The 26,062-nt window shown below is 40.3% G+C and overlaps 1 pseudogene; it reads left to right on the plus strand.

The window, feature by feature from the left end:
- The first annotated feature begins 2,786 nt into the window (after positions 1-2,786).
- On the plus strand, positions 2,787-6,167 carry LOC139460921 (uncharacterized; annotated as a pseudogene).
- Positions 6,168-26,062: the final 19,895 nt, after the last annotated feature.

Here is a 26,062-nt window from a genome sequence, read left to right on the forward strand (position 1 = left end):
GCCACAGTTTTAGACGTAGAATATTTGTTTATTTTAAGTGTTGGCTAAATTGCATATAATCACCAGTGGCTGAAGGGATGGTGTAAATCCTGCTGGGGAGTCGTGCAGGTAGCAAAAGTATTGTAAGTCCCCACGGTCCCCAGTAAGGTGGCCTAACTTTGGTTGCTGGTGATCTTTAGCCCATTTTTATATTTTATTGTTGATTGAAAATGTATTCTTTTTAATGTTCTAAACTAGTTTTAAAATCAAAACTGTGATACTCTAGTTCTTTTTACTGTCCTTCGATGACAGATATTTCTTCAATTCATATATTTGTATTTCATGTCAGTTCTCGTCACGATATGGCTGAAATACTGCCGATGTGACGTTAAATATTAACTCACTCACTCACTCATGTGTTCCGATTGATATCTCAGTGAGCTACGTGCAGGTTTATCTCCTCTGTGAGCGGCCTACGAGCGAAATTGACCGCTTTCATGGTCATATAAATCATTTCCTTTTTCTGGTGCACTTCTGTATGACTTGTGACTGTGAAGCGTAGTTTTAGCTGACATTGACTGTCTTAAAACAATGTGGATGTGTGCTGCAATGTGCTTGTATATGTGCTCCATACCCGCTACCATACCACCCCATTACCCGCGTTGTTGGTAAAGTCATTAATAGAACACAACCACGAAGCATACAGTGCTTAAAGAGACTGTGGTAGATAGATTGTTGAACGATCAGCATATCAATTGACGTGAATTTTGGAAACACTACTTATTCAAGGTAAGTCATTTGCAATACACCAGGACAGACAGAACTAATGCAATTGTACTGATCAATCATTTTCTGTGTACTTGATACCGCCCACTAAGGCCATGTTCAAGAACGTTCACTCACTATCAAGGCGCTGACACAGGTGTAGGTTATTCATAACTAACCAGGTGAGTTAATGACAAAATGCTTGTCCAGTCAGTGCTACAAAAACACCTTTCAAAGCAATGGGGCAACGCCCGCAACTATTATTGGGCCAGAATCTAATTTGTTCATTGACGCCGCCTTCGCCAACTCGCGGTTCACCGTCACTATATAGTCTCTACTGACCCGATCGTCTTAATAGTTATCCAGTGGTCAAAAGCAACATAGTCGAGACACAACGTCGACCTGCATTTACCCGTGATCTTTTCAGGTATCTTTATCCCGAACTAAAATATAAATAACCAGTTGTAGAAAAATGTAAAGCAAAGTGGCTTGACCACATTAAACTGACTCCGATTACCAACAAACCAAAATACTAAAGATATTCTATTGTCCTACTTAGTATACACTGACACCAAGTTTAATTGAAGTTAATATGAAGACCAATCAATGCAAAGTTAATAAAATTGTATTTTTCATATATTCCAAGTTTGCATGGTCACTCGTTGATGCAGTAATGTCTCTGGCTTTAATGATAATTCAAAGCCAATGGGGCAATGCCCACTACCATCATTTTCTTTTCTACCCTCTCTCGCGGACTGACGCAGATAAAACTCAAAGATGACCCTTCAATTTCAGCAATTAAGTAGAGCATATTGTTTCTGAAACAAACAATATTTCAGGAATACTAGTAGTAGAAGTAAAAAAATAAAGTAGTAGTAGTAGTAGTAGTAGTAGTAGTAATAGAAGAGGTAGTAGTAGTAGAACCAGTGACAGTAGCAGTATCAGTAGCCAGAGCAGTAGTACTAAAAGTAGTAGTAGTAGTAGTAGTAGTAGTAGTAGTAGTAGTAATATAATTTGTATTAGCAGCAGTAGCAGTAGAAGTACTAGTAGAAGTGATAGTAGTAGTAGCAGTAGCAGTTGTAGTAGTAGTAGTAATATAGTAGTAGAAGCAGTAGCAGCAGTGGCGGTAGAAGAAGTAGACGTAGTAATATAAGTAGTAGTAGTAGTAGTAGTAGTAGCAGTAGTAGTAGTAATATAATCTGTATTAGCAGAAGTATTAGTAGAAGTGATAGTAGTAGTAGCAGTAGCAGTTGTAGTAGTAGTAGTAGTAATATAGAGGTAGACACAGTAGCAGCAGTGGCAGTAGAAGAAGTAGACATAGTAATATAAGTAGTAGTAGTAGCAGTAGTAGTAGCAGAAGGTGTAGTAGAAGTAGTATCAGTAGTCGTAGTAGTAGTAGTAGTAGTAGTAGAAGGTGTAGTAGAAGTAGTATCAATAGTCGTAGTAGTAGTAGTAGTAGTAGTAGCAGTAGTAGTAGTAGTAATAAAATTTGTATTAGCAGCAGTAGCAGTAGAAGTATTAGTAGAAGTAATAGTAGTAGTAGCAGTAGCAGTTGTAGAAGTAGTAGTAATAAATTAGTAGAAGCAGTAGCAGCAGTGGCAGTAGAATAAGTAGACGCAGTGATATAAGTAGTAGTAGTAGCAGAAGTAGTAGTAGAAGTTGTAGTAGAGTTAGTAGTAGTAGTAGTAGCAGCAGTAGTAGTAGAAGTTGTAGTAGAAGTAGCGGTAGTAGTAGTAGTAGTAGTAGTAGTAGTAGTAGTAGTAGTCGCAGTAGTAGTAGAAGTTGTAGTAGTAGTAGTAATACATGTTAGGCAATATTCAGAGTAACCTACTTTTGATGCACCTGCCCATCGAGAAAGAATCAGCGGCAGGTCTCAGGGCTATATCTACAAAGAGGTTGGTGTCTCACTTCTTACTCTATGGTCTACGTCTGGCCCGAGTTACCAATAGCTCTGTAACTACATTAAGATGTACAATAATGTGTGAGTTGGAATTCTATGGACAACGGTAATATGCTACTTTTCCTTTCAGACTGCAATCAGAATGGTGAAGGCTTTCCTCAAAGGTAAATTCCAGCGTGCTGTCTTTGTCCTGGCAACTGTAGGAGTAACCATCTTATTGACGGTAGCCAGGACTCACAAGCCAGAGACATTTTATCTGCCAGTGATAGAAACCTACTACAAACATGGTACATGTCCAAGTGTACTCGAATATATGGTGGCTGGTTCGTGGGCAACACGTCCTATCACACAGAAAGAGGAAGATGAGATTGAAGCCTTTTTACTACAAGGTCTCTACGCTGTAAACGGAAGTAATTATTTCGAACTGACGGACAAAAGATGCGGGAACCGAGGCTACTATCCATGGAAGTCAAGTGAGAGAATGGCAGACTGGACACGGGCATTGTGTAAACCCAGGGGAAGTAACCCTTGTTGCTATAACAACACGTGTCAGATGAAAACAATCAAAGAATGTGTCTGTTCGGACTGCTATGACCTTCGACCTCAGTTACATGCTGAATATTCGAAATGGATTCCTGACGATAGCAGGTGATATGGCAGAAATAACTAACCTTACAATACATACTCTTAAAAAAAAAAAACGCACTGGTAGTATGCAGTTCATTGAACCTAACGACACAAAAATTCCGGTATATCAATTGGAAATATGTTTTTGGAAAATGTTGGCAGCCTGGTATTCGACAAACGGTGTGTAAAAACGCAGCTATTGTCGATTTGCAATGTCTTAAACGGCATTGTTTTCACACTTGTTAAAAAATGTCCGGGAGGAAAACAGTAAAGCAAAATGCACGAGCAAGTTATGATATTCGTAACTCGTGGTAGACGCTATACAACAGCAAGCATATAGTTTGTCATTCAATTGTCAACATGTTTCAATTTCTAAAATGCAAAGACTCAGCACTGCCGCTGAACATCGTCATGGAACGTATCCAAAGATGGGAATCGCGGTCTTCTGTTGCACGCCACTTTAACGTTCATCATAGCACCATTTCCCACCTTTGGGACCGATACACACATATCCTGCGGAGCCATATCCTGCACCACGAGATCTGACTTAATTGTGGTTCAGGAAAATTTGACAGCAAATCGCTACACGAATCAAATTCTTCAACCTCACCTTATTCCAGTCATTGACCGCCAGCTGTTTCAGCTGTTTTAACCGCACACAGATGTGTCACGGTAGATTCCATTTATAATCTCAACATCAGCAGTTTGCCATGTCCGTCGAGATCTCCGGATCTCAACCCAATCGAACACCTGTGGGATGAACTCGATCGACACGTATGTCAACGTCAGAATACGCCACAGACACTCCCACAACTGGCCAGAGCGTTACCAGCAGTATCGCACAGAATTCCGCAGGTCAGAATTCGTAGGCTTATCCAGTCAATGTCAAGGAGATGCAGAGTCGTGATACTGAGTTCAGCGCAACCTTGTTGCCTTATGTGACATAACAATGAACATGTGTTAATACCTTTGTGCAACGACAACGTCGAGCCCCAAAATTTCATATTTGTATCTATGATATTATATGAAATATATCGACTTTATTAGGTACAAACAAATTACAAAAAATCGACCTGTGCGTTTCTTTTTTTAGAGAGTGTATATACATTCGTTTATTTCTTACATTGATTGTCAACATTATGTACAGCCTCTATAAGGATGTTACTAAAATGTTCAAGATTTACACATATTTACCTGCATTTTAATAATGATGACTCCCTCAATTGAATCCGACCTCGGCTATGTCAGACAAGTCGATTTTATGCACTGGTGGATATTTATCACATATGCTCACAATCCTCATGTTGATAACCTTAGCCTTTTCTCCCAATATCGATTGTCATATTTCTCCGGCTTTTGATACGATCGTCCGGCCATCGCTTGTATCCGTTGCCCAGCTACATCTATCACAGTAGATAATCCCCTCTGAAAAATAACGTCATCCAATTTATGTTTAAAATCGTTACACCGTTGAAGGCATCGGTAGACGTGTGAAGAATATTTGATGCATCAGTGACAAGAATGCAAGGTCCGATGCAGTTCCATAGTTTGACTTGTACCATGTGACCATGTACCTTTGCTTGTTGTGCACCTGGGATCATCGCTATTTCATAAGGAATCATCAAAACATGTTAATGATTTAGTCGGAATCGTTCAATGGACTCTTTTTAGTAGAGATTCCCTGTGATTATGGAAATGTTTTGTTGTTTTGTTTTTATTTGCTTTAAATTTCAATTAAAACATCAGCGACACAACCATTTCTATAATTTTAAGAAAATCCAGTGTACCATTCTGATTATATTACGAGCACGTGTATATGTCTAAACAAATACAAGGGAACTTTACATGGATTAACTGAAGACCAGTCATTTTAACATTTAAGCATTTGTCTACAACTAGAAATGGACATTAGGAACCATGATGCTCCATAAGTGAAAACCTTCTCACCCAACGCTGCCTGTGAGCTCCTCCAGGGAGGCACCTATCACTTCTATGGGGACTCCATTGTCTGAATGGTGTTTCTTGCCCTCATCATCATACTCAAGGGAGACAATCAATATGGCGGACTTCGACCCGATGCACCTGCAGGTATGTAAACCGTTTTTCTTTTCAATGATTCAGTCATGAATATTGTACCTCCATGGTGCCTGTACTTATTATTGATGAATTAGAAAGTACAATATTTCTACATATATCATCAACCATTTGGATGGGAAGCAACCAACAAAGTGATTTTCATATTTCATTCTTAATAAATCAAGCTTGTGTTAGGAGGAATAAACTGAGTTACAGCTAAATAATCCTAGCAAAAGAAGTCGTTCTGATACATATATTTCTTTTTACAGACATTAAGAAAAATTGTTCTGGGGTGTATGTTTTTCCAACCCGTAACTGTCGAGCGTATTTGGACTACACTCCGAAACTCTGCAACGGGTCGGTAACAGTGCTGTTCCGTCATTATCCACAGAGTAACGACGTTCCTAAGATGAGGCAAGATGTCAAACTGGTTCTTGGAAAACCCAAGTCTATTATCTTTTTTGGCGGTGGCTCATGGCAGCAATTTGATCGCCGAGCTATGAAAAAATATTCAATGGCTGTAATCACCTCACTTAAGAATGAAACCTGGCCAAAGTTGATATGGTCAGGTTTTCATTATTTCGGTCTCTGGCATAGACAAGGTGTATCAACTTCAGACAATGAACACGCTGAACTCTTCAACAGATATATGGAGGACCTCGTGGGAGCGTTCAATGTACCCGTGTTTGATACCTTCAACATGACTAAAGGTGTGAGGAGTGTGGATGGCACGCACTACGGCCCTGGGGTCAACTTTGTTAAGGCTCAGATGTTCTTGAATTATATTTTAGAATTACAACGTCACGCAATATGGACTTGATACATATGTTGTACGCATGCCTCTAGAATTCGAGTCTTAGTGTTTTTCGAGTTATAAGAAGCTCAAAGTTACACTGCAAAGACGAAAACGTCGTTTCTTTCCGTACATGGTCATTGGACGGGGAAAAAACCGACGCTTTTTTAACGCTTTCAAACCATCGTTTTTCCGGCCAAATAATGTTGTTATTTGACATCGGAATTTACTAGGAGAGAACGATATCATCAAGCAGCAGCGTCTACCTGTATTCTACCTCTTAAATTTCATTGCTCTGTTCTCACGTGTCATATTACAGGCCGGAGGTTGACTCTGTACTCGTAGCTCTTAATTGAAGTGCTGAATTGAATCGTTCTGCGCGTGCGATTGTTTAGTGCCTTGTTCAAATTTTCCGTTCAGTGCATGTGCGATTTTGCGTATTGTTTTCTAGATTTTAGGTCACCACTATTTGACAGTGATTAATAAACGCAATCTCATGATAAGGTCGGAGTCGTACAATCTCGCTTTTATTCATGACATGTACTTGATCGGCAGGCATTTTAAATTAATTAGTGCAATGATAACAGTGAGCATATTAGTCACAATATTTAGGAGAGCGCAAGGCTGCTCAGGAACGGCTGAGTATAGGAAAAGGATAAAAACTATATAATCATCACATACGCAAACCAAAATATATCTGAATAAATTGCCGGCTTCCATAACTGCTTTTTGTAGAAGGTGAACTTGGAGTACATTGACAGATATGATATGCATATATTTTTCCCGATATTGCTTTGAATTGAGGAAAATGTTTATTAATAGTTTTAAGGTTCACATATACATGCACCGCTACCCCACTAGTTTGTCATACATAATAACGGGTCAGTTTTCAATCTTGTTCTGACTGTCTCTGGTGTTACACCCCGTTTTTCTTTACTGTTTTCTTACATAAAGAGCACAGCTCCGTGACAGTCCATTCCAAATGAGATGAATATGCTGTTCCCCAACCAAGTAAATGAATTATTGAATGTTAAACGCCAGTCAATCAAAGACAAAAAATATATCTGGTTTGATGACACACTTCAATCAGGTGAAACCACATTTAATCCGCTCTGTGGATATTCCTGGAAGGCGAAAATCAATCCTTCAGAGTTAGAAATTACGTTCGCCTTCCCGGTCTTCACAAAAAATTCTTATTATGGCAGATGATCGCCTTCCCGGTGCTTGTTAATTACAAAAAAAACACCAATGAAATGAGGACACTATTTAATCTGGACAACAAAGTCAATATGTAACAAGAATAGTATAACATATCATATATCATGCATGTATTTGAAGATGTATATAGACATACATTGTTATCATTTATGTAATAATTCAGTTCATTCCCAGTGCAGTAGATCTGCCACATCGTCAGTGTAGTCCATTGTTGTCGTCAATTGGTTCAACAGATCTTCTTTCAAGGCACGGAGTCTAGAGTCAATCACTTTTCTCTTCCAGGCAGGTGCTCTTTGGTGAGCGCCTAGCTGCTCAACCCTCACTTCTGTTAGAGATTGTTCACGTTTCAGAAGATTCACTATCTCGAAGATGTTAGGGTGAGTCTTCTGGGCTCTCTTGTTCAGGTGATGATGCCATCCTTCAAGGGTGTTGTTTGTTCTGCGTCCCTGGTTTCCGAAGTGATTCCACAGGTCCTTGCTCCAAGATCCTTCTACCCATGTAGTGGTAACATAGTCCATGAAGCGCGTCACCTTGACGCCTTGAGGACTGTCTGCAATCGCATCAGCCCACACGTCTTCAACCATGTTTAGTGGCACCAAGGGAAGGGCAGAAGCTCGTCTTACAACCTTCTTCACTTCTTCAACGCTAGTGTATTCTGTTGCCAGTCCTTCCTTCTGTACGCGTCGCCACATACACTGGGTAAAGTGAAAGAAGCAGCCTCTAGTATGTGTAGTTGCGAACACAGATTGAACGGTGTTGTGGGCAGCACGCTCAAAGTCTAGCTGAAACACACGGGGAGTCCAGTCAAAACCTAAGTTGTGTGCAGCCTCTTGGATGTATTCAAAAGCTCTCACGTAAGTACACTCTGCCTTCTTTGGTAGAAGACAGAATACAAGAGAGAACATATGCTCTTGAAACTCAGCATGAATGGTCTACACTTGGTCGAACAGCTTTGGAGAAGACGAGAAAGTGCCATCTGCATACACAATGTCTGCTTCACACAACAGTTCTAGGTTCTTGTCAGTAGTGAAGATAAGGATAGGGTCTTCGCCTTCTGACATAGGTACCGTATGAAGAAATCTCTCTCCTCCTTGAGTACGGGTCCACACTCCTTCTAAGTTGACGTGTAGTCTACTTAGAGGCAGGCGTGGAACAGTCTTGTGACGCTGGCGGTAAAGGATAGTCTTCATCGCTGCCAAGGTCGGGATCTCAGCCAGCACACCATCAGGTACAACGTCATGGTTCTTCCTCAGGTTCGCGATCTCATCATCGTAGATCCTGGGTATAGGAGTCGCCTCGGTCTTGGTACGATGAACTATTTTCGATTTGAAGGCATCAACGTGCATGATGAAGGGCTTTTCTACATGGTTGTGTGCGTGTCCTTGTGACTGAAGGACATCATCGGAGGTGATGAGTTTGGCCTTGCACTGGCTGGTGACACACTTCCAATAAGTCTTCTAACCAGTCTTCTTGTTAATACGATACTTATGACCACTGTAGTAAAGATACTTGCCGCCACGAACAGAGTTGATGAAAATCAAACGTACCTGTGCATTAGCCATCGTTTTGAACGTTAATGATCTTGTACATATAAAAATCTTATATACTTCTTACTTGGGTTTCAGAACAAAGAGACATCCTACTCACAATTTAAACAACTTTTGCGTTAAAGTCGCATCTTCTCAATACAAGATATAGTAGCAGAGATTAACTGATTCCCGCGTGTTGTTATAGCTTCATCGTTTCTTTACTAGATTACTTAATCTGAGTTCAATGAAAGTTAGTAATCACATTCTCTGAGTTCAATTTTTTTTATCTCTTTCTTCACTTTTCCGTCTCACAACACCCCAGTGTCCTCAATGTATAAGTGTCCGTTGTATACATAACGAGGGTACACATCACTGATCTTTTCATTCGCCTTCCCGGTCCCCAGTCCTTTACCCCTCCACTAGCCTTTCAGGTACTACTGGTAAATAGATTTTCGACTTCCCGGCCCGACACCACGGAAAGGCCCCCATGTACCTGGGAATCACTGGCTACGAGGATTATTATTATTATCATTCATATGCTATTCCCTCCCAAAACACCGTCCTGCTCAAGTTGACTCTCTTTTTACTTAAATCCATCAGCTATACTACTCCTTATGGTTGTTGTAATATTGATTGTGACAATGTCTCTAACGATTGTGTTAATAGAGAGGACTTTACCTCATGCTGGAATGTGCAAACCGTGTTTAACGAACATGGTAAACAGTTGCGTTTCCACGGAAAACGTTTCGGAGCAACCAAGGAATAAGGGCCAGTGAGGCTTGGATACTGGAATGCAGGTGGATGGTCACAGTGAGAATTTTTGACCAAAGAACTAGTGAATATGTTTTGAAAGATCTTGAATGCGACATATTCGGAAGATCGACGCCCTTAATGTTGACGGTTTTACTTGGATAGGCACACATGGTAATATCACTGACTCATGGGCCAAACGCATGTCTGCTAGGCTGAGCTTGGCTGGGGGGTTAATGGGTGGTTTGTTTTAGTCTTTTATAACGAATTTTAATGTGGATGTTTTAGATAATGACATATATGACATTTTTGGGGTCAAGGTAACATCATGTGTGGATCCAGATTCGGTACTTGTTTTCTGTGTTTGCTATCTGCCGCCTGCTACACGTATGTGAAGAATGGCTGCTCTGTGGCCGACTATGTCATTAAAAAGATTCGGTACTTGTTTTCTGTGTTTGCTATCTGCCGCCTGCTACACGTATGTGAAGAATGGCTGCTCTGTGGCCGACTATGTCATTAAAAAGATTTGGTACTTGTTTTCTGTGTTTGCTATCTGCCGCCTGCTACACGTATGTGAAGAATGGCTGCTCTGTGGCCGACTATGTCATTAAAAAGATTCGGTACTTGTTTTCTGTGTTTGCTATCTGCCGCCTGCTACACGTATGTGAAGAATGGCTGCTCTGTGGCCGACTATGTCATTAAAAAGATTTGGTACTTGTTTTCTGTGTTTGCTATCTGCCGCCTGCTACACGTATGTGAAAAATGGCTGCTCTGTGGCCGACTATGTCATTAAAAAGATTCGGTACTTGTTTTCTGTGTTTGCTATCTGCCGCCTGCTACACGTATGTAAAGAATGGCTGCTCTGTGGCCGACTATGTCATTAAAAAGATTCGGTATTTGTGTTCTGTGTTTGCTATCTGCCGCCTGCTACACGTATGTGAAGAATGGCTGCTCTGTGGTCGACTACATCATTACATCGCATAAGTGAGTGAGTGAGTTAAGTTTTAACGTCACATCGGCAGTATGTCAGCCATATCGTGACGAGAAGTACATTAATAATACATATATTTATACAATATAAAAAGCTGTCAACAATGGAACATCGCGTGAAGAATTGTGAAAATTCCAACTGTTCAATGTGTAACAAATGTCTGATAGTATTGATGATTTTGTTGTTGAGGATGCATGTTTGCAAGTATGACTATGGATACATGCAGACTTGCGGTTTGGGGACTGGCTGTGCCGATACTGATGTCTTTTAAAATCACCTATTGCGTTTTCTTTTTATCAAATGTTTTACGCATTTTAATGACTTTAGTGTTTCATAGGTCATACTGGCCAGGCATTCTACATTTCTACCCCAACTACCCGAGTCAGTAAGTGACTAGAATTGAACAGCTGCCTTTGTTCTGTAAATCTCACAAAGTTTCAGCCTCGCCTGTTCCTTTGTGGAATAGGGTTTTACAGTTGTAAAATTATCTCTCTTATCTATCTGTATGTACATTACTACAGTGAACATGTACATGATCATGCACTTCGTAATATCAAATACTAACATTTTATTGTGAAATGAACTCAACTGGTTTATTAATGTTCCAGCACTAGTTTTCCTGGTTGATCTATCCATGCCTACAAAATAAAAATAATAATATTCAAAAGCAGTACAGAACAATTCTTAATCTAAGGCTGAGACTAGACTAGTCTAGACTCTCCCACTCATTCTAGACTTGAGCTGGAATCTCTTGCGTCAGTCTATTTTAAATGACTGCAGCCCTCCACTGTGGAAACATATTTTGTGTGCTGTTTAACACCGTTCTCAGCAGTATTCATGTGATATATGACGGTGGTCTGTCGTTTAAGAAATAAATGAATTATATTTAACTTGATTCTTGAATCTTTAAAGTTGAAACTTTTACGCAAATACGTTTCACATGTGTGTATACAGTATATCAAGTGCAATATACTGGAAGGATATGCTGCCTCAATAACAAGGTTTACTTTGACTTCTTGGCGGCGCGTGTCTGAATTCCGTTAACATGTTTCATATCCTAAAACTGACTTATCAGCGAATCTCGCTGCACTGCACACGACAGATACCAGAGCAAGGCATGGCAGAAATACGAAACCTACTGCTCCTGAAAGGAAGCCTTGGGATCACGTGTGTCAGGGGCAAGCGCCATCTGTTTGATTAATAAGGGTAATAGTTGGAAGGTGGAGCAAATAGCATAGTTTTCCCGTCCATTTTAAGCTTAAAAAACTCGGCGATTTTCCGGACACTTTCTAGACGCTCTCCAATTGATCAATCTTAATTAATTTTCGGTCGTTTTTCCGTCAAATGACCATATACGAAAAAAACGGCGTGTTTGCAGTGCTATTTCCATGATTATATTATTTTGTCATGGTTCATTAAATCACATTCAGGCACTAAGCTGCTTGTCTTTTGACATGTCTCATTGTGTCTCATTGTGTCTTATTGTGTTCCATTGTGTCTGATTGTGTCTCAGTATATCTCATTGTGTGCCTTAATGTTCTCTCATTGTGTCTCATTGTGTATTATTGTGTCTCATTATATCTCATTGTGTCTTATTGTGTCTCATTATATCTCGTTGTGTATTATTGTGTGTCTTATTGTGTCTCATTGTGCATCATTGTGTCTCATTGTGTCTCATTGTGTCTTATTGTGTATCATTATATCTCATTGCTCATTGTGCCTCATTGTGTCTTATTGTGTTCCATTGTGTGTGATTGTGTCTCAGTATATCCCATTGTGTGTCTTAATGTTCTCTCATTGTGTCTCATTGTGTATTGTTGTGTCTCATTATATATCATTGTGTCTTATTGTGTCTCATTATATCTCGTTGTTTCTTATTGTTTGTCTCATTGTGTCTCATTGTGCATCATTGTGTCTTATGGTGTGTCTCATTGTGTCTAGTTGTGTCTTATTGTGTCTCATTATATCTCATTGTGTCTTACTGTGTGTCTCATTGTGTCTTATTGTGCCTCATTATATATTGTTGTGTCTTACTGTGTGTCTCATTGTGTCTCATTGTGTCTTATTATATCTCATTGTGTCTAACTGTGTGTCTTATTGTGTATCATTGTCTTATTGTGTCTCATTATATCTCATTGTCTTACTGTGTGCCTCATTGTACCTCATTGTGTCTCATTGTGTCTTATTGTGCCACGGTGTGCCTCATTGTGTTCTTCTGTGTCTCATTGTGCCTCATCGTGTCTCTTTGTGTGTCATTGTGTCTTATTGTGTCTTATTGTGCCTCATTGTGTCTAATTGTGTCTCATTGTGTCTCATTGTGCCTTATTGTGTCTCATTATGCCTCATTATATCTCATTGTGTCTAACTGTATCTCATTGTGCCTCATTGAGTCTCATAGTGTCTCATTGTGTCTTATCGTGTCTCATTGTGCCTCATTATATCTCATTGTGTCTCATTGGGTCGCATTGTGCCTCATTGTGTCTTATTGTGTCTCATTGTGCCTCATTGTGTTCTTCTGTGACTCATTGTGTCTCATTATGTCTCCTTGTTCCTCATTGTGTTCTTCTGTGTCTCATTGTGTCTCATTGTGTCTCATTATATATCATTGTGTCTTATTGTGTCTCATTATATCTCGTTGTTTCTTATTGTTTGTCTCATTGTGTCTCATTGTGCATCATCGTGTCTTATGGTGCGTCTCATTGTGTCTAGTTGTGTCTGATTGTGTCTCATTATATCTCATTGTGTCTTACTGTGTGTCTCATTTTGTCTTATTGTGCCTCATTATATCTTGTTGTGTCTTACTGTGTGTCTCATTGTGTCTCATTGTGTCTTATTATATCTCATTGTGTCTAACTGTGTGTCTTATTGTGTATCATTGTCTTATTGTGTCTCATTATATCTCATTGTCTTACTGTGTGCCTCATTGTACCTCATTGTGTCTCATTGTGTCTTATTGTGCCACAGTGTGCCTCATTGTGTTCTTCTGTGTCTCATTGTGCCTCATCGTGTCTCTTTGTGTGTCATTGTGTCTTATTGTGTCTTATTGTGCCTCATTGTGTCTAATTGTGTCTCATTGTGTCTCATTGTGCCTTATTGTGTCTCATTATGCCTCATTATATCTCATTGTGTCTTACTGTATCTCATTGTGCCTCATTGAGTCTCATAGTGTCTCATTGTGTCTTATCGTGTCTCATTGTGCCTCATTATATCTCCTTGTGTCTCATTGTGTCGCATTGTGCCTCATTGTGTCTTATTGTGTCGCATTGTGCCTCATTGTGTTCTTCTGTGACTCATTGTGTCTCATTATGTCTCTTTGTTCCTCATTGTGTTCTTCTGTGTCTCATTGTGTCTCATTGTGTCTCATTGTGTCTTATTCTGTCTTTTTGTGTCACATTGTGCCTCATTGTGTCTTACTGTGTATCATTGTGTCTCATTGTGTTTCATCGTGTCTCATTGTGTCTCTTTGTGTCTAAATGTGTCTCATTGTGTCTTATTGTGTATCATTGTGTCTAGTTGTGTCTCATTGTCTCTCATTGTGTCTTATTGTGTCTAATTGTGTCTCATTGTGTATGTTTGTGTCTTGTTGTGTCTTATTGTGTCTTATTGTGTCTTGTGCCTCTTTGTGTCTAATTGTGTCGCATTGTGTCTTATTGTGTCGCATTGTGTCACATTGTGCCTCATTGTGTCTTACTGTGTCTCATTGTGTTTCATTGTGTCTTATTCTGTCTCATTGTGTCTCTTTGTGTCTCATTGTGTCTCACTGTGTCTCATTGTGTCTTAGTGTGTATCATTGTGTCTTGTTGTGTCTCATTGTCTCTCATTCTGTCTTTTTGTGTCCTATTGTGTCTAATTGTGTCTTATTGTTTCTTATTGTGTATTGTTGTGTCTCGTTGTTTCTAATTGTGTCTCATTGTATCGTGTTGTGTCTTATTGTGTCTCATTGTGTCTCTTTGTGTCTAATTGTATCTCATTGTGTATCATTGTGTCTTATTATATCTCATTGTGTCTTGTTGTGTCTCATTGTCTCTCATTGTGTCTGTTTGTGTTTAATTGTGTCTCATTGTGTCTGTTTGTGTCTTGTTGTGTCTCTTTGTGTCTTATTGTGTCTTATTGTGTCTTGCGTCTATTTGTGTCTCATTGTATCTCGTTGTGTCTTATTGTGTCTCATTGTGTCTCTTTGTGTCTAATTGTATCTCATTGTATATCATTGTGTCTTAGTGTATCTCATTGTGTCTTGTTGTGTCTCATTGTCTCTCATTGTGTCTTCTTGTGTCTTATTGTGTCTAATTGTGTCTCATTGTGTCTGTTTGTGTCTTGCTGTGTCTTATTGTGTCTTATTGTGTCTTGTGCCTCTTTGTGTCTAATTGTGTTGCATTGTGTCATATTGTGTCTTATTGTGTCACATTGTGCCTCATTGTGTCTTACTGTGTCTCATTGTGTTTCATTGTGTCTTATTCTGTCTCATTGTGTCTCTTTGTGTCTAACTGTGTCTCATTGTGTCTCATTGTGTCTTATTGTGTATCATTGTGTCTTGTTGTGTCTCATTGTCTCTCATTCTGTCTTTTTGTGTCTAATTGTGTCTTATTTTGTCTTATTGTGTATTGTTGTGTCTCGTTGTTCCTAATTGTGTCTCATTGTATCGTGTTGTGTCTAATTGTATCTCATTGTGTATCATTGTGTCTTATTGTATCTCATTGTGTCTTGTTGTGTCTCATTGTCTCTCATTGTGTCTTTTTGTGTCTTATTGTGTTTAATTGTGTCTCATTGTGTCTGTTTGTGTCTTGTTGTGTCTGTTTGTGTCTTATTGTGTCTTATTGTGTCTTGCGTCTCTTTGTGTCTCATTGTGTCTCATTGTGTCTCTTTGTGTCTAATTGTATCTCATTGTGTATCATTGTTTCTTATTGTATCTCATTGTGTCTTGTTGTGTCTCATTGTCTCTCATTGTGTCTTTTGTGTCTTATAGTGTTTAATTGTGTCTCATTGTGTCTGTTTGTGTCTTGTTGTGTCTCTTTGTGTCTTATTGTGTCTTATTGTGTCTTGCGTCTCTTTGTGTCTAATTGTGTCACATTGTGTCTTGTTGTGTCTCGTTGTTTCTAATTGTGTCTCATTGTGTCTTGTTGTGTCTTGTTGTGTCTCATTGTGTCGCATTGTGTCTCATTGTGTCGCATTGTGTCTTGTGTCTTATCGTGTCTTGATGTGTCTCGTTGTTTCTAATTGTGTCTTGTTTTGTTTTATTGTGTCTCATTGTGTCTTATTGTGTCTTATTGTGTCTCATTGTGTCAAATTGTGTCTCATTTTGTGTCTTATTGCTGAGTGTGGAATAAAGTGCACCCACACATCAGTTATTATACAAATATATAGATATGGTGAACATGTTCGTTCATTCCTGTTTCCTTCACGCCTCCTCATCAAACGATTCAAACACCATGTTAACAGAAGGGAGTATGTAGCAGTGGAATAAGATGGTGGAGTCAAGGTAGCAGTTGGTAGGGGAAAACGTCAAGTGGACAGCAGGTAGCAGTTGGTTGTGGAAAACGTCAAGTGGACAGCAGGTAGCAGTTAATGATAACCTGAGTGGAGCCAATGTATCCGATAACAACGGCATGAGACGAGCTAAGTGTGGCGCCGAGTACGGTCGCCTTATCACAACCACCACCACCACCAACAACAACAACAACAACAACAACAACAACAACAACAACAACAACAACAACAACAACAACAACAACAACAGCAAGGATGAAGCCCGTCCGACGTATACCTGTTCAACTAACTGAACGAGTCACTGCAGTGGGAACAGTTGGCATTTGATCCCAATGTGTGTTCTGTCGCCTGCGTTTTACAGTGGACGTTGTGGACAGCTTTTTATCCTTCAACAATAAACAGGGCTGCCGTCTTCGTAAACTTCTCAGACTGATCCGAATTACAATCGGTTTACAACAACCCATGCTTAACTCTTAAAAGAGGCGACTAGCGGTAACGGGTGGTCAGGCTCCCTGAATTGGTTGAGACATGTCATCGTAACCTTGAAGTAAATCGATGTTCATGATGTCATTGCATGGCCTGGTCTGGACGTTACGGATCGCCGTTATACAGCTGTAAAATGAATGTGACTTTATTCTCTTACACTTAAATATCAACATACTTTCACCTTCTTCTTGACAATATATTCCGTTTATGTTGTTTATAAATGAGTTGTAAAAACACAATGCAGGTATCAGTGAATAAACAGAATCAATTTCCAAACACATGTGTATGAGTATCAACCATCTCATATATATGTCCCTATTATTGAGCAAGTAGACGCTTGTGTGGCCATGCGTGTCAAATGGTATTGTCCCACAGCAAGGTATAGCGGTGAATGTGTCTGTAGTCACACCAATACGAACACCTTACACATTTTAATTGGAGAGAACCTGTCATAATCCGGGTAAGAATATAGCCTATGCCTGTCGTAAGAAGCGATACAATGGAAGCGGCGAACAGGCTCAGTGACGTGGTGGATATCTGTCATCTATCCCAAAATGTGTAGGCCGATGTTCATGTTGTCTTGTGAAAGCTGTTTATTGACATACCGCCATCATGCAGCGTGAGTACTGCTGACTGCGGCGTTAAACAAGTTGGAAAGGATAGTCCGAACGTGGTATTTGTGCATTAAGAACTGGAGGAGTTGTGTCCCTTGAAGATAGCAACCGCACAGTTCATCTGGTTCAAACAGGCCATCGCTTGTCAGGGATCAGGTTGTTTTTATATAACACCAGGAAATATTGTTTTTCATGTGCGTGAATATGAGTATTGTATCATTATCTTATCTGTGTGAATGAATCGCTCAACAATTCCTGCTTCTTGTCAACAGCCTCCATATGAAGATCATGTGTATACGATTACAATAATAATCACCTATTTACAAATGCAATCATCTATCTGTAAACTTGTTGCACATACTTGCAATATTTGCATTTTCAAATGTCCCCTAACTAACGATTGATGTATGTTTCGGACACGTACTTGAGTTCACATGTATCATATTTATCATATTTATCACATGTATCATATTTATCATATTTATCACATGTATCATATTTATCATATTTATCTCATTATCCACGGCCAGATACTTGAGTTCATGCTGAACAAATGTTTCTCATGCTTTGAACAGTATCCCAGACAGAAGCACCTCACGGCGTATCACCTTAATATGGAGGAAAACCTGAAGTGGTTCATGTATTAAATGTTTACCACTTTGTTGAAGTAGGGTAGGGTGCTGATAAACGTACAGACATAATCTCGTCGAACAGGTATTCAAACCAACAATCATAGGTTGCTGGCGTGCCCAAGGGAGACAACTCTGTACATATATTTATAGGACTAGGCCACAGGTGCTCTGTAATAAGAGGTTAGGTAGGTATATCGTACATCCTACAGCACATTACAAGAGTCCAAACAATATGGACATATCGTAACATTAGAATGAGGACATGTGATCCAAATGATTATTTCATACCCCGTAATTACTGTGAAAAAGTAAAATTGCTCAATTCGAATCCCACCTAAAACAAATATGAAGGTAATGGGCAAAAGATAATTTGCAAATTGTGCGGGCAAATCTGGAGATCGCTCACTCAAACTCTCCACCTAAAACCCGTACCTCGCCCGGCCAATCCCACAACTCCCCTACTTACCCACCATGCTAATTCATTTCCCTACTCGATCCCGGACTCCCTTAAGTCAACCACGAGCCTCCTCACCATAACCCCGACCACTTTATACTGGACCCCACCCGATCACCCCCAACCCCACATCTCAACCCTGCAACTTCCCCCCACACATTCACCTCATTGCAACATTGACGTTTTTAACAACGTACATTTCGACAGCAGGCAGTCGCCTCTCGACGCCAGCACAGATCGCTCGCCTCGCACGTGCAGTACGCACAGATCGACCGCGTCGGGAAAAAGGCTTGTGACAGATTGTAGTGAGCCGTGTTGTGCATAGCTCGACCGTTTGTTTACATTTCGGAGGTGCTGGCAACTGAAGTACAGTTTGACCGGATTATGATGAAATCATTTTGAATGATTATTTGACTTTATAAAGATGTTAATGAAACATTATTCTTCAAATTAATGAATTGCTCATTAGAAATAGATTACATTTTGTGTAATTATACATTGACCTTGATGTTTGGCTGATTATTTTTTGACGTGATTTGAATAATCTGCAAACAATGACAGAAAGAGACATACATATTAAATCACTAGAAAACACGGATACCCGAGTCTTTACATTCAAGCGTATTCCCTTTGAATACAGCATGTGCCTAGCCTACCGACTCTTAGGGCCACGGCGAGGTTTAGGCAGGAAACAATACCCGTTATTGTCAGACATACATGCATCAATATTGCAAGCAATTGATAGAAATAAAATATATATCCATGAATACATTTGTTTGGTTAAGAGCTGTTGTTGTTTCTTATTTCATTGATCAATTGCTCACTACCTTAGTCTGACCTGGGCGATTGTACTCATTCCTGAGGAATGTGGTTACACTACGACCTCGCCGATGCATGTATTTAACGTGTCTTAAAGACTACATGACATGCAAAGTCAGGTGACATAACTTAACGCCTGTGACAGACTGTGATCTTCAATATCACTTACTCCTTATAACGAACACTGTAATCAGAGTATGCGATATACGCATGCGCCGTGCACTATGCAGTGTGCTGACACTATTTGTAGAGGAGGAAATAGTGCAAACAGTCCTGGTCTTATCTCGGCTTTATTTTGACGGTGTTAGAGTACACGGCACGGCGTATTATTTAAAGCTTAGTTGTGTGCTGTTTGTTATCTTCACTGTGTAAGTACTTGCTTCCGCATGGTTGTTCAAACCTCTGTTTTATTGCTTGGCACGTTTCTAAATGTAAAAAAGTTAACCATAAACATTAAGCTGTAGCTGTTATCAATGTCCGTTGTCGGGTTATCCATTCGGCGAAGTGAATGTTGGTTTACACCGCAGGAATTCGCTCTAGACAAAGTAGTGGCTGATAGTATGAACAACTTTACACACGGTCGGGGTGCGATGACGCGCAGCTCTACAGGTAACCCATTGTAAATTCACCAACCACAGTGTAGTCGGCTCTTATACAACGGGGGCCACCTTTACAACGTAAATAATGTTGTTCAGGTTACTTTATGTAGCGGTCGTGAAAAATCTGTGTTTGAATTGACTCGATCCCACGTGAAATGTAAATGCGTGACGAAATTCTCACTCGTTGAAATGTATGCATGCAATGACAGGCAATATCATCATGGTCATCAGGGGTAATCGTGACAAGTGTTTGCACATGTGCTTAGCATGCATGATTATGACAATTCCATAATTGTAGTTAAACGTGATTTTTCATGGTGCATAGGATGTGTTCCCGTACACGTATATGTATAAGCATATGTCAATATTGTTCAGCTATATAATGCAAATGCAATGCCAACATGCGTCACTCCGAATGCACCATTCACACTCAAGGTGGACTTGAAAGGAAAAACACAAACATATTTCAGTACACAGATGACAGAGGGCAACGTGACTTGACCCTTGACCAGATCGATAACGTTCCCTAACGCGTAGTATATGTGCTCTATAGTTAGGTTGAGCGTCGTGTTTCTGTCTGTACTTCATACCATAGGCTCGGGACTATGTAACCGGAAAAGAACGGGGTAGTGCTTGTTGTCCCTGTTTATTATTTCCATGACAGTCTGTCCTTGGTCTTTATTGTAAATAATAATCAGTTAAAAAAAACAAAAAACAAATAAACACCCACTACATTCCGGTTTAAGCACCTGTCCAAAACTCTGTGTTAGAAACTGATTTATGTTAAATGAACGTTTGTCTGGTAAATTTGTATCTTTGTTTGTTGTTAAATCACATCAGATGTCGTTAATACACCTCGTCATAATTAGTAAGGTGATGTGATGGAATTTAATGTTGCGTCCAAGATCATTGCCCTTATATAGCGACGTGGATGAACGTGCGTTTGTGTGTGTGTGCTTGTGTGTGTGCGTGCGTGCGTGTGCGTGCGTGCGTGCGTGCTTGCGTGTGTGTGTGAGGGGGGGGGGGGGGGGGGGCAGTCCAGAATAATGTTAATTTTATAGTGCTAGTCCAATGGGATCCCATGCCACAGTTTAACATGAATACCCCATTTAGACACAGTACCTTGACTCTGAGCCGACGAATGCTTGTTTTAGCCTCTTTTCGCTGAGAGCCAGACAGGATAACCACAATTACAATATTGTAACTTCTTTTGAAATGTCGCGGCCGGGAATCGAGCCCACGGCCATGAGCTCTCAGAGCGGACGCTCCTCCACTAGACCACAGGCGGTCCGTCATAAAGGGAAGGTTGCCCCTAGGAGAGTTGAAGACACCCTTCTTGTCATACAATCATGTGGAGATCATTTAAATAGGTGTGCTTATTTATGAAACCGATGCGGCACTTTCACTGGTTTTCTTCAATTCTAGTTCAGAAGGGTAAATCAGTGGAGGAGGATTGGTTGTTGAACAATTATTGAACGATATCAAAACCGTGTTTCAATTTCGCCAATCCAATCACCACATTGCACAGTGATGTTATCAATGATTAACTCCAGCATGTCTGATAATGTCTTCTCAGTAAGCTTAAGAGAACAGTTTATTTATTTCTGGACAAATTGTCCTGAACCTTTCAAGACTGGGATGTGTTAATATACAGTCAACAGGTTGAAGTGGCAAATGCCCTACGACTCAAGTTATGACGATTTTCCTTCGGTTTGTCGTAGAAATGGTGTACAAAGTTTAGTTTTCGAGAAATCACATGATATTGATTTCACTTGTCTCAAATCAAACCTGGCACAGCTTCAAATGTATGATCAATGTCAGTGTGTGGGAAACATATATAAACATGCACCACAACAAAGCTCACACCAAATATAGATTCTGACTAATCCTTGTTGCTCTCTCAACAACGCAAATAACAGTCACGCACATACACCATATACACATTATACAACTATTTTCCAGCTGTCTCAGTTCCTGATAGTCTCATGCTCTGACCTCCGAGGTAGATATCTCAGTTCCTGGTAGCCTCATGCTCTGACCTCCGAGGTAGATATCTCAGTTCCTGGTAGTCTCATGCTCTGACCTCCGAGGTAGATATCTCAGTTCCTGGTAGCCTCATGCTCTGACCTCCGAGGTAGATATATCAGTTCCTGGTAGCCTCATGCTCTGTCCTCGGAGGTAGATATCTCAGTTCCTGGTAGCCTCATGCTCTGTCCTCGGAGGTATATATCTCAGTTCCTGGTAGCCTCACGCTCTGACCTCCGAGGTAGATATATCAGATCCTGGTAGCCTCACGCTCTGACCTCCGAGGTAGATATATCAGATCCTGGTAGCCTCACGCTCTGACCTCCGAGGTAGATATATAAGATCCTGGTAGCCTCACGTTCTGACCTCGGAGGTAGATATCTTAGTTCCTGGTAGCCTCAGGCTCTGACCTCCGAGGTAAATATATCAGATTCTGGTAGCCTCACGCTCTGACCTCCGAGGTAGATATATCAGATCCTGGTAGCCTCACGCTCTGACCTCTGAGGTAGATATGTTATCCTTTATTTCTGAATCGTCTTAGACCAAAACCCTTGCTATAACGCATTCATACTAACAGGTCATGGGTGTGGTTCCTGGTTCAGCTGTGTCTGAAAGTTCCAGGTCACGTGATAGACTGGTTTGACTATCATCAGTGAGCGGATCATACATCTTTGCTTCATCAATGACATCATATACTTGGTCATCAGTGTCCTCTGTTGACATGTGTATGCCATGGGTAGGTGTGAGGTATTGAAACCTGCAAGGAGATTGCCTCGTTAGAATACTCATGTCTTTTCTTGGATCACAGTGTGTGTGTTACCAACAATTTCAATGGTTGTTACCAACAATTATAATGGTTATCTGTCTACATTGGTCAGTTATTATGGTAAATAATGGGGACCACTTTCAGTTGTCAGTTATTATAGTAAGTATGACATGTGGCAACTTTGGTCAGTTCTTATGGTAAGTATGACAAGGGCACCACTTTGGTCAGTTATTATGGTAAGTATGACATGGAGACCACTTTGGTCAGTAATTATGGCAAGTATGACAAGGGCACCACTTTGGTCAGTTATTTTGGTAAGTATGACATGGGGACCACTTTGGTCAATTATTATGGCAAGTATGACATGCGCACCACTTTGGTCAGTTATTATGGCAAGTATGACAAGGGCACCACTTTGGTCAGTTATTATGGTAAGTATGACATGGAGACCACTTTGGTCAGTTATTATGGCAAGTATGACATGGAGACCACTTTGGTCAGTTATTTTGGTAAGTACGACATGGAGACCACTTTGGTCAGTTATTATGGTAAGTATGACATGGACACCACTTTGGTCAGTTATTATGGCAAGTATGACATGGAGACCACTTTGGTCAGTTATTATGGTAAGTATGACATGGAGACCACTTTGGTCAGTTATTAAGGCAAGTATGACATGGGGACCACTTTCGTCAGTTATTATGGTAAGTACGACATGGAGACCACTTTGGTCAGTTATTATGGTAAGTATGACATGATGACCACTTTGGTCAGTTATTATGGTAAGTACGACATGGAGACCACTTTGGTCAGTTATTATGGTAAGTATGACATGGGCACCACTTTGGTCAGTTATTATGGTAAGTATGACATGGAGACCACTTTGGTCAGTTATTATGGTAAGTATGACATGGGGACCACTTTGGTCAGTTATTATGGTAAGTACAACATGGAGACCACTTTGGTCAGTTATTATGGCAAGTATGACATGGGGACTAAGTATGGACGTATTGTGACCCCGTATCTGAGAATATTTCTGAATTTGGCACACTCACCTGTTTTTTCTTAAGTGTTGACAATACTTGTAGCAGCACACAACCAGGAAAAGTATTACAATGAAAAGCACACCTGCAGCAGCAAGTCCTATAAACAGTCCCACGTTATTACCTGACAAAGAAAAACGAGGTTGATTTGTAAATATTGCTGCAGGGCTTTCTTGTAAAATTTGAGACAAGCTGATTGATGTTCTCCAACTGCACAGTCGACCAGGATATATATCCTCTGTTTAAACATGAATCAGCTTGTCTTACATTTTACAAGAAAGCCCTATATATGTATGTTATAAGGGCTGTAGGAAACGGGCTCTTGGTTAGGTTAGGGGCTGGGCATAGGGGTTGGGCACATACGAGATGGGTGCAGGTGCAAGATATGAGGAAGTGGTAGGTGCATGACGGTGCAAGACGTGCAGTGGTTGGCAGGTCTAAGACATAAGGGGTTTGTAAGTTTATTAGATAGGTGAGGGCGAAGTCTGAGTTTAAACCTCGTAGTAGAAGAAAATGTGATTGGGTGAGTAATTTCATTCACATGGGAGGTGTTTCAGCCAAATTGTGACTTCAGGATACATTTCATGTCCCATTTTGTAAACCAAGAACACACCTATAACCAGTCATCAAAGAGGTATGTATACTAGTTTTATAACATTTTTAGCCACACCACAACACAGAAACGACACAGCAACATATTCCAGACACCAGCTAACTTTTACTCATAGTAAAATGCGGCAGACCTAACCGACTTTGAAATAAGACCAATTGCATGTGTGTGCTGTGGCAGAAAAAAGGAGTAGGGATTGATCAAATGGTCGAGATATAGTAGAAGTGGTAGGTGTGGCATGAACACTGTTGAACGTCGGGTGGGATTGGTGACGTGGGTAGGTTGAACGATAGGGTTGGAAGGGATTGGTGACGTGGGTAGGTTGAACGATAGGGTTGGAAGGGATTGGTGACGTTGGTAGGTTGAACGATAGGGTTGGAAGGGATTGTTGGCGTGGTTGGCAAGAGGGATAGTGGTAGTGGCTGGTGTAACAGAAACGTATTGAAGTAGGGATCGGAAGGGATATAAACATAGCAATGTGTTTTTCACCAAAGGCAATTGTGGTTAAACACTTTCAACCAAAGCATTCAATGCCTTGATTCACGTGTTTGTGACGGGTGCCACGGATGGGACAGGGTTCCTTACCCTTTATTGCGACTATGTTGTCTGAATCGTAGTTGTACCTTATAGCAGAGATTTATTTTGACTTTTGAAATAATTACTTTTCTTTCTGAACAGAAATAAAATACTTCCTTTGAGGGGCATCCTTGCAGATTGTGTTTAATGTGCACCGTCATATGGTGTATACTTTAATAGTTCTAATGGACACTTGTTCATCTAAGTTTGTAGCCTTTAGGGCAGTAATACTGTGAACACTTTTCATAAAATAATACTTACCTGATGTCTCTTCGCATGTTCCTGTCAACCTGTCACATGGGGTACATCCTCTTGAACAGTTCTTACAATCAGTCCCGTAGTGTGAGTCTACACATCCAGACACACAGGAGGAGTCCAGCTGACAATATCCTCCATCACAACCACCTGGACATGCTGTACAGTTACCCCCTGGACTGTCACATGGTATGTTGCAGTTGACGCCTTGGTATCCTGGCACACAACCCTCAGTGCAGTTAGCACTACCATGGCTTGAGATCACACATGTGTTATTCCTACAGTTTTTGCTGCAGGTAGACTTGCAACTCAGACCGTAATATCCAGTGTCACACTCAGTGAGGCAATACCCTGTCTCACCGTCACAGTCTGAACAGCGAGGGGTTTCCTTGCACGAACTGGCTGAAAGTTATATTGCATGTATTATAATTGGTGTTCTTGTGAATAGAAAAATGGGCATGTTGATATTGAAACATGGTAAAGTAGTAGGTCAGGACATGCGCGACCATTGCGAATACTTGGTGTCTTCATTGATTCTCAGTGACTCCTTCCAATAACTGTCACCACTATTTTTGCCTTTTATTTCCAACTGAATCGTATCATTGAGTCTGGTTATTATCTGGCCTTGACGTTGTATATTAAATGACCAGTTATACGTAACCCACTACAGGTATAAAGACAGATAAATGTGACTTATAATACCTGAAGAAATGTCTACCAATTGTGTGGCTTTAAAAGATATACCTGAACAGCAGCTGCTGAAGACTGATGATAATGGCGTTGAGAAATACCCGAGGCTTAAAATACCTAAGCTGTTTTGTACTAATTGATTTGGATTTGAGAGAAACGGTCTGAGTGTAACTAAACAACGGTATGATGTCTAAAGAATGCTATAAATAAGATACACTCATGGTATGAAGACGTTATTGTCTTATGGCATTTGGCTAATATTATGTGTATTAATACAGACGACCCTTGCATGATGAGGTTATCATTAACGTCCCTGAGGAGGAAGTCCCTGATAGTACCTGCATACGGTCTCACATAACCATGCAGAATGGCATCCCTGTA

This window comes from Haliotis cracherodii, unplaced genomic scaffold (assembly GCF_022045235.1).
Source record: "Haliotis cracherodii isolate W230 unplaced genomic scaffold, xgHalCrac1.p SCAF_14, whole genome shotgun sequence".
In the NCBI taxonomy this organism is placed as follows: domain Eukaryota; kingdom Metazoa; phylum Mollusca; class Gastropoda; order Lepetellida; family Haliotidae; genus Haliotis; species Haliotis cracherodii.